Raw genomic sequence first — 10,121 nt, forward strand, 5'->3', positions numbered from 1 at the left:
TGATGGTGACACGTGTGTGAAATATTCAAACTTGCTCGCTGTCCGCCATTACACACTGTGGTCGAACTTCTTGTATGCCGAACCCTGTCCCTTGCTCGTAAAGTAATGCAATTTTTGGCTAGAACTGCTCAAATCACTCTGACAGTAGTGTGTGTTTACCTTATTAGGTGAATTGTCTTGCCTAAAAATCATTTTAATCACCTTCTCAGTGGTTATGTAGTTCATTTGTTTAACGTTGCGTTGACTTTGGCTCGGGTATGGGTACAGAGTTAATATTGTACCTGCTTAATCGTATTGATCAACGATTTGATATTTCAACGATATTAATTAAAAATACTTAACAATGTTGTGGAATTTGTCAATGTTTTACGTTATATGTTTCATAAGAAATGTAGAACAATACATTTATGCTATAGTTTACTTATTGGTTATGTAAAAGAATTTGCCTGAGTGAATTGTCTCTTTAAATGTAACATGTAAGTGGTTTTTCAAGGGATTCTTTTTTCCGAATCAATACGCAACCTCAATGTCTCTATTTAGTCGTCACGATAACGTCGGGGGTTTCGCGCCAAATCTCGGATTTTTTTTTTTCATAGTGGTATGCAAAAAAGATGTTGTGCCAATCAGAAAGCCGATTTGGTATTAAAACAAAGAAAAAATAATTATTATATTGTATTGTAAGCTTGTAATATTTCATGCATCATACAATACATGTACATGTACATGATCTAACATGTACGCACTGTGTTGCTTAATTATATCAAACCAAATTTAGGGACCAGCCTTTCATAAAATTATCGCACAAAGTAAGTTATCAATCAATTTGCAGAAGAAATCAATAAAGAAATCATAGTTTTGATATTTTCTTCTGCATTTTAATAAATGCAACCATTGTTAAGAACTGTCAAGTCAGTCTACAGATCCATACCTACCAACCCTCCCTATTTTGGAGGGCGACTCCCGATTTTGAACCCCCAGGCCATTTAAGGCCATTTTAGCAAGTCCAAATTCTTTAATATTCGAAATATGCAAAAATCAACCTCTAATTTCTTCATAGGGGTTAGAGGGTTATTAAGTAGAATTTCTTGAGGTTAAAAGTTTAAACACATGAAATTACCCTCATTGGAATTTCAAAAAGTTGGCTAGTACATGTGTATGAGATACATGACCATGCAGACACAAGTTTGAACATGAGACCTCCAGATATAAGCTGGATGGTTTGTCTTGTCTACAAATTGAGTTAAATCCAAACCTGCCTATAAAGACGACACAATTAAATAAGGAACCAAGAAAAAAATTCTTTATAGCCAAGTGGTTAATAGAAATTGGCCATTTAGTTAGGATCGACTCAAAGAAATTGAATTTTTTAAGTAGGTGGTCTTTAGAGGTAGTTGCTAATTAAAGTAGGTTTGACTGTATGTGGTCGCAGGTGATCAACTTGATTCAGATCAACCATTACAGATCAAGTGCCATTTTATTTAGCCATTGACAACTTATTATTGTATTTTGATTTTTTCTTATAGAGAATTGAACAGCTACAATAATGACACTTGCCCAAGCCTGTCTCCTGGTTTTATTGGTGCTCATCTATCAAATCGGACACGACCAAGTGGTCTCGCTGGACAATGGCCTAGGCTCTCACACCACCCATGGGCTGGATGCATTGGGAGAGATTTAGATGTATCACTAATTGTACTGAACAACTCCGAACGATTGTTTGACGTAATTATCTCATCATTCAAAATATTTCAATGTTTAAAACCAAAGATATGGATTCATTTCTTTGTGAAAGGCCCACTACCTTTCCAGAGTAAAACATAAAGGTTTCTTAAAAACATTAATAACATAAGAAGATATGATATTGATGGCTTAAGATGAGATTTTCTACGTAATTCTTATGACAACAGTGGAGAGTCATTTCGTTGTTTTGCCCTCTGGCACAGTGATAGTCAACTACCGCGAGATATTTTGGATGACGGCGTGAAACATAAGACGACCCACATTATGAAAATTAACATTTTATTTGTTTTAATCACTTTGTTCAGAAAGTGAAGATACGTGTAGTATTAACGGTAAGTTGATAATTTTTGTATCTTATTTTACTTCCCTTTTTAAAAATTAAAAGCTGTTTCGGAAAGGTAGTGGACCTTTAACATTAATGTGAATTAAATCCTCTGGAAATGGACGAGTTGGTGTAAAACACTTAAGCTGAGAAATTCACTGTGGTTTTATAGGGAGGATTTGATTAAGAGCCAGGCCGACAAGATGGTGTCTGAAGGTTACCGGGATGCTGGGTACCAGTACCTATCTATCGATGACTGTTGGATGGCTAAGGAGCGGGACAGTCAAGGAACACTGGTGCCTGATCCCGTCAGGTTTCCTAGCGGCATGAAGGCTCTGGCTGACTACGTAGGTCTTTACCGATCAGAATTTTATGAAGAGCAAGTGATAGTATAACTCGTGATGTCTTTGTTGAAGAATGAACACTTTTTTAATTTAGAATTTTAGAATATATTTTGTACTGATAGGAACTAAACCTTGATATAATTTACACATGGCTATACATACGTCTGTTGGTCTAACTTTACACATGGCTACATAAGTCTGCTGGTCTAACTTTACACATGGCTACATAAGTCTGCTGGTCTAACTTTACACATGGCTACATAAGTCTGCTGGTCTAACTTTACACATGGCTACATAAGTCTGCTGGTCTAACTTTACACATGGCTACATAAGTCTGCTGGTCTAACTTTACGCATGGCTACATAAGTCTGCTGGTCTAACTTTACACATGGCTACATAAGTCTGCTGGTCTAATTTTACACATGGCTACATAAGTCTGTTGGTCTAACTTTACACATGGCTACATAAGTCTGTTGGTCTAATTTTACACATGGCTACTAATTTCTAACTTTAACACATGGCTACATAAGTCTGCTGGTCTAACTTTACACAGTTGCTGTTCTAACTTTACACATGGCTACATAAGTCTGCTGGTCTAACTTTACACATGGCTACATAAGTCTGCTGGTCTAACTTTACACATGGCTACATAAGTCTGCTGTTGATCTAACTTTACTTATGGCTACATAAGTCTGCTGGTCTAACTTTACTTATGGCTACATAAGTCTGCTGGTCTAACTTTACTTATGGCTACATAAGTCTGTTGGTCTAACTTTATATGGCTACATAAGTCCTGTTGGTCTAACTTTACACATGGCTACATAAGTCTGTTGGTCTAACTTTACACATGGCTACATAAGTCTGCTGGTCTAACTTTACGCTTGGCTATACATAAGTCTGCTGGTCTAACTTTACACATGGCTACATAAGTCTGCTTGTCTAACTTAACACTTGGCTACATAAGTCTGCTGGTCTAACTTTACACATGGCTACATAAGTCTGTTGGTCTAACTTTACACATGGCTACATAAGTCTGCTGGTCTAACTTTACACATGGTCTACATAAGTCTGTTGGTCTAACTTTACACATGGCTACATAAGTCTGCTGGTCTAACTTTTACACATGGCTACATAAGTCTGTTGGTCTAACTTTACACATGGCTACATAAGTCTGCTGGTCTAACTTTACACAAGGCTACATAAGTCTGCTGGTCTAACTTTACACATGGCTACATACGTCTGTTGGTCTAACTTTACACATGGCTACATAAGTCTGCTGGTGTCTAACTTTACACATGGCTACATAAGTCTGCTGGTCTAACTTTACACTTGGCTACATAAGTCTGTTGGTCTAACTTTACACAATACTACAATAAGTCTGCTGGTCTAACTTTACACATGGCTACACATAAGTCTGCTGGTCTAACTTTACACATGGCTACATAAGTCTGTTGGTCTAATTTTACACATGGCTCACATAAGTCTGCTGGTCTAACTTTACACATGGCTACACATAAGTCTGCTGGTCTAACTTTACACATGGCTACATAAGTCTGCTGGTCTAACTTTACACATGGCTACATAAGTCTGCTGGTCTAACTTTACACATGGCTACATAAGTCTGCTGGTCTAACTTTACACATGGCTACATAAGTCTGCTGGTCTAACTTTACACATGGCTACATAAGTCTGCTGGTCTAACTTTACACATGGCTACATAAGTCTGTTGGTCTAACTTTACACATGGCTACATAAGTCTGCTGGTCTAACTTTACACATGGCTACATAAGTCTGCTGGTCTAACTTTACACATGGCTACATAAGTCTGCTGGTCTAACTTTACACATGGCTACATAAGTCTGTTGGTCTAACTTTACTTATGGCTACATAAGTCTGTTGGTCTAACTTTTACACATGGCTACATAAGTCTGTTGGTCTAACTTTACACATGGCTACATAAGTCTGCTGGTCTAACTTTACACATGGCTACATAAGTCTTGGCTAACTTTACATGGTTACATAAGTCTGCTGGTCTAACTTTACACATGGCTACATAAGTCTGCTTGTCTATACTTTACACATGGCTACATTAGTCTGCTGGTCTAACTTTACACATGCTACATAAGTCTGTTGGTCTAACTTTACACATGGCTACATAAGTCTGCTGGTCTAACTTTACACATGGTACATCTAACTTTAACTTTACACATGGCTACATAAGTCTGTTGGTCTAACTTTACACACATGGCTACATAAGTCTGTTGGTCTAACTTTACACATGGCTACATAAGTCTGTTGGTCTAACTTTACACATTGGCTACATAAGTCTGCTGGTCTAACTTTACACACATGAGCTACATATAGTCTGCTGGTCTAAACTTTACACATGGCTACATATGGTCTTACTTTACACATGGCTTACATAGTCTGCTGGTCTAACTTTACACATGGCTACATAAGTCTGTTGGTCTAACTTTACACTTGGCTACATAAGTCTGTTGGTCTAACTTTACACATGACTACATAAGTCTGCTGGTCTAACTTTACACATGGCTACACATAAGTCTGCTAGTCTAACTTTACACATGGCTACATAAAGTCTGTTGGTCTAAATTTACACATGGCTACATAAGTCTGCTGGTCTACACTTTACACATGGCTACACATAAGTCTGCTGGTCTAACTTTACACATGGCTACATAAGTCTGTTGGTCTAACTTTACACATGGCTACACATAAGTCTGCTGGTCTAACTTTACACAAGGCTACATAAGTCTGCTGGTCTAACTTTACGCACGGCTACATAAGTCTGCTGGTCTAACTTTACACATGGCTACATAAGTCTGTTGGTCTAACTTTACACATGGCTACATAAGTCTGTTGGTCTAACTTTACACATGGCTACACATAAGTCTGCTGGTCTAACTTTACACAAGGCTACATAAGTCTGCTGGTCTAACTTTACGCATGGCTACATAAGTCTGCTGGTCTAACTTTACGCATGGCTACATAAATCTTACATAATTCTTCCTATCATAAATAATCATAACATACAGTGGTTATACCGGTAATAGAACACTTAAAATGTCTTCATGAACTAAAAATGTTAAATCATTTTCTACGATAATTTCTAATTATTATTTAACATTTATTAACAGATTCATGGGTAAGGGACTAAGATTAGGGATCTATGAGGACTTTGGAACTGCTACGTGTCAAGAGTACCCTGGCAGTGAGTTCTACCTACAGAAAGATGCACAGACTTTCGCTGACTGGGGAGTGGACCTTCTTAGTTGGACGGCTGTAACTCAAATGTCAATGACATGAAAACAGGTACAGTATATAATATAGCCAAACTTCAGTCAGCAAGCTTCATAAGCATGTAAAGGGACATGTAAAAAGCAGCGAGCTTATGATATGATAAGGTTACACCATGGTGTGACATCCTCAATCTGTCAACATCTCCTTACTTACTACTACATCATAAATATCTGAGTCGATTTATTAGCTTTAAAGGGATCGAGCATGTCACTGTGTCGGCCACCTTTTCGTCCCTCTCTCATCCATCCACATTTCTTTAAATAATTACTAGTTATAAAGTATTGCATAGATTGCAAGTAATTTCGCCACAAACATCCTTGAGAGAAGGTGTTTTTATACCTGGGGCTTGATGATTTGGCCCAATACAGTGGACATAGAGGCAATTTCTGTGACAGGAGATTCTTGCCACAGCGGGGGGGGAGGGGGGAGGGGCAATTCATTTTCGCCGAGCGAAATGTTTCTAAAACTGCACATTTGTAAAAGAAAAAAAGGTCCTCATGGACGTTTTTGTACTTCATTTTAGAAAAATTTTCACTGCACTGAGCGTTTCCTAAAACGTTCAAGCACGTAATGTTCAAACCTATAATAACGAAAATTCAATACACACGAACTAGACTAAAAATGTCCATCAAGGGATTACATTTAAAAAAAAAAAATGCTTCTTAAAAGATTAATTTGTTAATATATCTTCAATTCATTATTATTTTGAGTTACACAACAATGTGCCGATGTGCTGGATTAAATGGTATGGCGAACTCACAATTATCATTTCTAAATGCAGGTAACTTTAAATAGAAAAATTACCGTGTTAAGAACACTTTAAAATCATCAAAATACATTATAAAACTCATCTCAGCCATTCCAAATGGTAATATTTTTCTCGGGGAAACGCCCGAACCACCCAAACAACAAAATTAAACGAAAGCATCGTAAAACTCATCTCAGCAGTTCTAAATCGTAATTTTTTTTTCTTGGGTGGAGACCGCCTGATCCCCCCAACACCAAAATCCCTAGCAAATTCAACAATATGCGTCGTTAAACTCATCTCTGTCATTCTTAATCGTAAATTTTTTCCCGGGGGAGACCCCCAAAACACCAAAATCTCGCATCTTCAGAGCTCGAAAAATAATCAAATTCCATCATAAAACTCATCTCAGTCAGTCTTTATCATAATATTTTCCAGGGGATACCCATTATTTGCGTATTCATTAATTTCCTGTTAGCGAGGCCAATGTCTGTAGAAGTGTACAAGGATTAGATATAATGATATATGAAACATGTATATCAATTACCTTCTGTGGGTGCGGGGCACCCGAGGGGGGGGGGATGTTATGAAATATTGAGGACCATTGCCCCCCCCCCATTACGTTTCATCTTCCTACTCCTCTGATACATGTATATTGGTAGCTAGTGCTCATTAGCTTACCATCATCAGATGGTGGGCTATTCAAAATCGCTTTTCGTCAGTAGTCCGTTCTTCCGTGTGTCCGTCCGTTCTTCCGTCTGTCAGTCCGTTCTTCTGTCGGTCCGTTAACAATTCTTGTTATCCCTATTTCACAGAAAGAACTGAAGGGATCATTCTCAAATTTCATATGTATGTTCCCCTAGGGTCCTTGTTTTGCATATTGCATTTTGGGACTGATCAGTCTTCAAGATGGCCGTAAGGTAGCCATCTTGGAATTTGATAGTTAACGTTTGTTATCGCTATTTATCAGAATTAAAGTACTGAAAGGATCTTTCACAAATTTCATCTGTATGTTCCCCTAGGGCCTTAGTTATGCATATTGTGTTTTGGGACCGATCGGTCAACAAGATGGCCGCCAGACAGCAACAAGATGGCCGCCAGACAGTCATCTTGGATTTCGATAGTTAAAGTTTTCTCAAAAAGTACTGAAGCGATCTGTCACATATTTCATATGAAGAGTCCCTTAGGGCCCTAGTTGTACATATTGTGTTTTGCAACTGATAAGTCAACAAGATGGCATAGCGGCCACCATCTTGGATTTTGATAGTTACCACTACTTCTCAGAAAGTACTGAAGGGATCTCTCTCAAATTCCATACGTAGGCTCCATTTAGGCTCAAGGTGTGCATCATCATGCCTTTTGGGACTGATTGGTCAACAAGATGGCCAACCAGCCTTTTTAGGGTTTCATCATTGAAATTTGTTACCGCTGTTTCTTAGAAAATACTGAAGTGATCTGTCTCAAATTTTATATGTAGTATGTTTGATCTCTCTTTCCATTGTCAGACATTAATCATACTTTGGTGGGTGCCAAGATCCCTCTGGAATCGCTTGTTTTCTTGATGTTCTTAAAAAAAAATTCTAAATATTCGTTAATTTAGTTCATGACATACCGAAACTGTTCATTCTAATTTGACTCATGAGTAAATGTTGACTTTCAGGTTACGAAGCTATGGGTCAGTTCCTCAACAAGACAGGACGTCCAATACTCTACCTCTGCTCTTGGCCAGCATATGTACAGAAAATGCCAGCATTGGTAAATATTGCTTTAACTTTATTATTTCAGTTAAACCTGTCTTAAATAAATGGTCACCTACCTTACGTGGTCAGTGGTTGGTCATTTGATTAAATAATTGGTCACCTAACTTATGTCGTCAGTAGTTGGTCATCTGAATAAAAGATATACTGGAATCGGCAGTGTCAATGTAGGGGTACTGTTGTTGAAATGATCCAGTTAGGTTTCACAGATTCATATGTGCAGATTTTCAACCTATATCAAACTCCTCCTTTCAACTGATAAATCTATTAAGTATTGATTTCAACAAAAATGAAAACTTTGCGTACTCTATCTTGGATCCAACTGGGATGCATAAAAAAAGGACCACTTGAACTAGTTCATTCGGCTGGCATGGTGCATTCAATTACAGCAGATTGATACCTGTACAATTAGGGGTAGGCTGATGGAAATCCTTTGAATCGTTCTACAAGTAATTTTTGGGTGAGGGGGAACAGTGTTTGTATAAATCTTGGCTCAAACCCCCTGGGTAGGAGGGGCGGGGCTCAGTAAACAGTTGCTGCAAGATTTCAGTCTAAGGGAGGTAATTTAGTTTGGGTGTATAAAGAGTTATTTCCCTTTGACTGTAATCATCCTTAGGAGTTGATATCTTGGGGCTAAACGGGCATGTGTGTGTTTCATCAATAGGTGAACAGTATGTAACTAGAGCAATATACTACAAAGTGGGACAATTTAATATGTTGTGTTCACCCAGTCAGGCAGTTAGAGATAGAAGTGTTATCTCTGTAAATCTTTGGATGGGAGAGATGGTGTTTATAAGATTTTTGAGAGTTATTCCCCTTTGACTGTAAAAGTGTAGTAGAAAACCCATACTGTTTTATATTCATTGTTGGGAAAAATCACCAAATAAATTTATCATTTTCAGCAAAGCTCTTGGCATCTCTATGTTATTGTGTTTCAGACAGACTACCCTGCATTTAAGAAGACATGTAACCAATGGAGGAACTATGACGATATCCAGGACTCCTGGGATTCCCTCTACAGTATATATAGATTACTATGGTTCTAACCAATACAACCTGTCTGCCTACGCTGGACCAGGATCCTGGAATGACCCTGATGAGGTATATGCTTTTCCTACACTTTGAGTTTTTACCTAACCATGATAGGATGTATGCTTTTTCAAACCACATTTCGTCTGAGGTATGTCCGTCAATTCTTGTTACCACTATTTCTTGCAAGGTACGGATATAGGATCCGTCTCAAATGTTAAACGTAATTTTTGCTTTTTGTTCTTTTCCGTTTGATTGTAGTGTTGGTTTAAAATATAATTTTACTTTAGTCTTGAGTCTTAAGTCTTACCAATTGTCTGTGCTGGTTTGTAGAAAAAGGGAGACAACTCATTCAAGAAGTGCCATTCCTCAGTCTTAGAGAGAGCTCTTTTCTTATTAGCCCTCACACTGCTTTTTATATAAAATATTGAACAGTCTTTGGCATAACACGTCTGAGACTGTCCAATATTTTACATAATACCATTTTCGCTGTAATTAGCACCCCTCGGTCCCCCTATAAGTACGCCTCCCCTTTTCTGAAGGGTAGTAGAAGTTGTATAAATGCCCTTCCCATCCTATGGATTGTGATATGCTTCTAACATCAGCATTGTTTTCTCATATTACAATGAACTTGGAGTCTTTCACATATGAATCGCTATGTAATATTGTGTCTCAGAGGATGAAAGGTGTAGGCATGTTTACTGTAACAAATTAATGTGCCTTGAGTACAGAAAGAGTTCAAATATGGCTTACTTTTTTGTAAATTTTTTCGTACACAACTTTTAAATTCGTTTCCCTTATAAGTGCCCCCTTGGTTACAATTTCTTAAGCACCCTGGGCGCTAATTACAGTGAATACGGTGG

The 10,121-nt window shown here is 37.9% G+C and overlaps 1 pseudogene; it reads left to right on the forward strand.

Moving 5' to 3' along the window:
- The first annotated feature begins 1,524 nt into the window (after positions 1-1,524).
- Positions 1,525-9,330, forward strand: LOC138312661 (alpha-N-acetylgalactosaminidase-like; annotated as a pseudogene).
- The last annotated feature ends 791 nt before the right edge of the window (positions 9,331-10,121 follow it).

This window comes from Argopecten irradians, unplaced genomic scaffold, assembly GCF_041381155.1.
Source record: "Argopecten irradians isolate NY unplaced genomic scaffold, Ai_NY scaffold_0414, whole genome shotgun sequence".
NCBI lineage: Eukaryota > Metazoa > Mollusca > Bivalvia > Pectinida > Pectinidae > Argopecten > Argopecten irradians.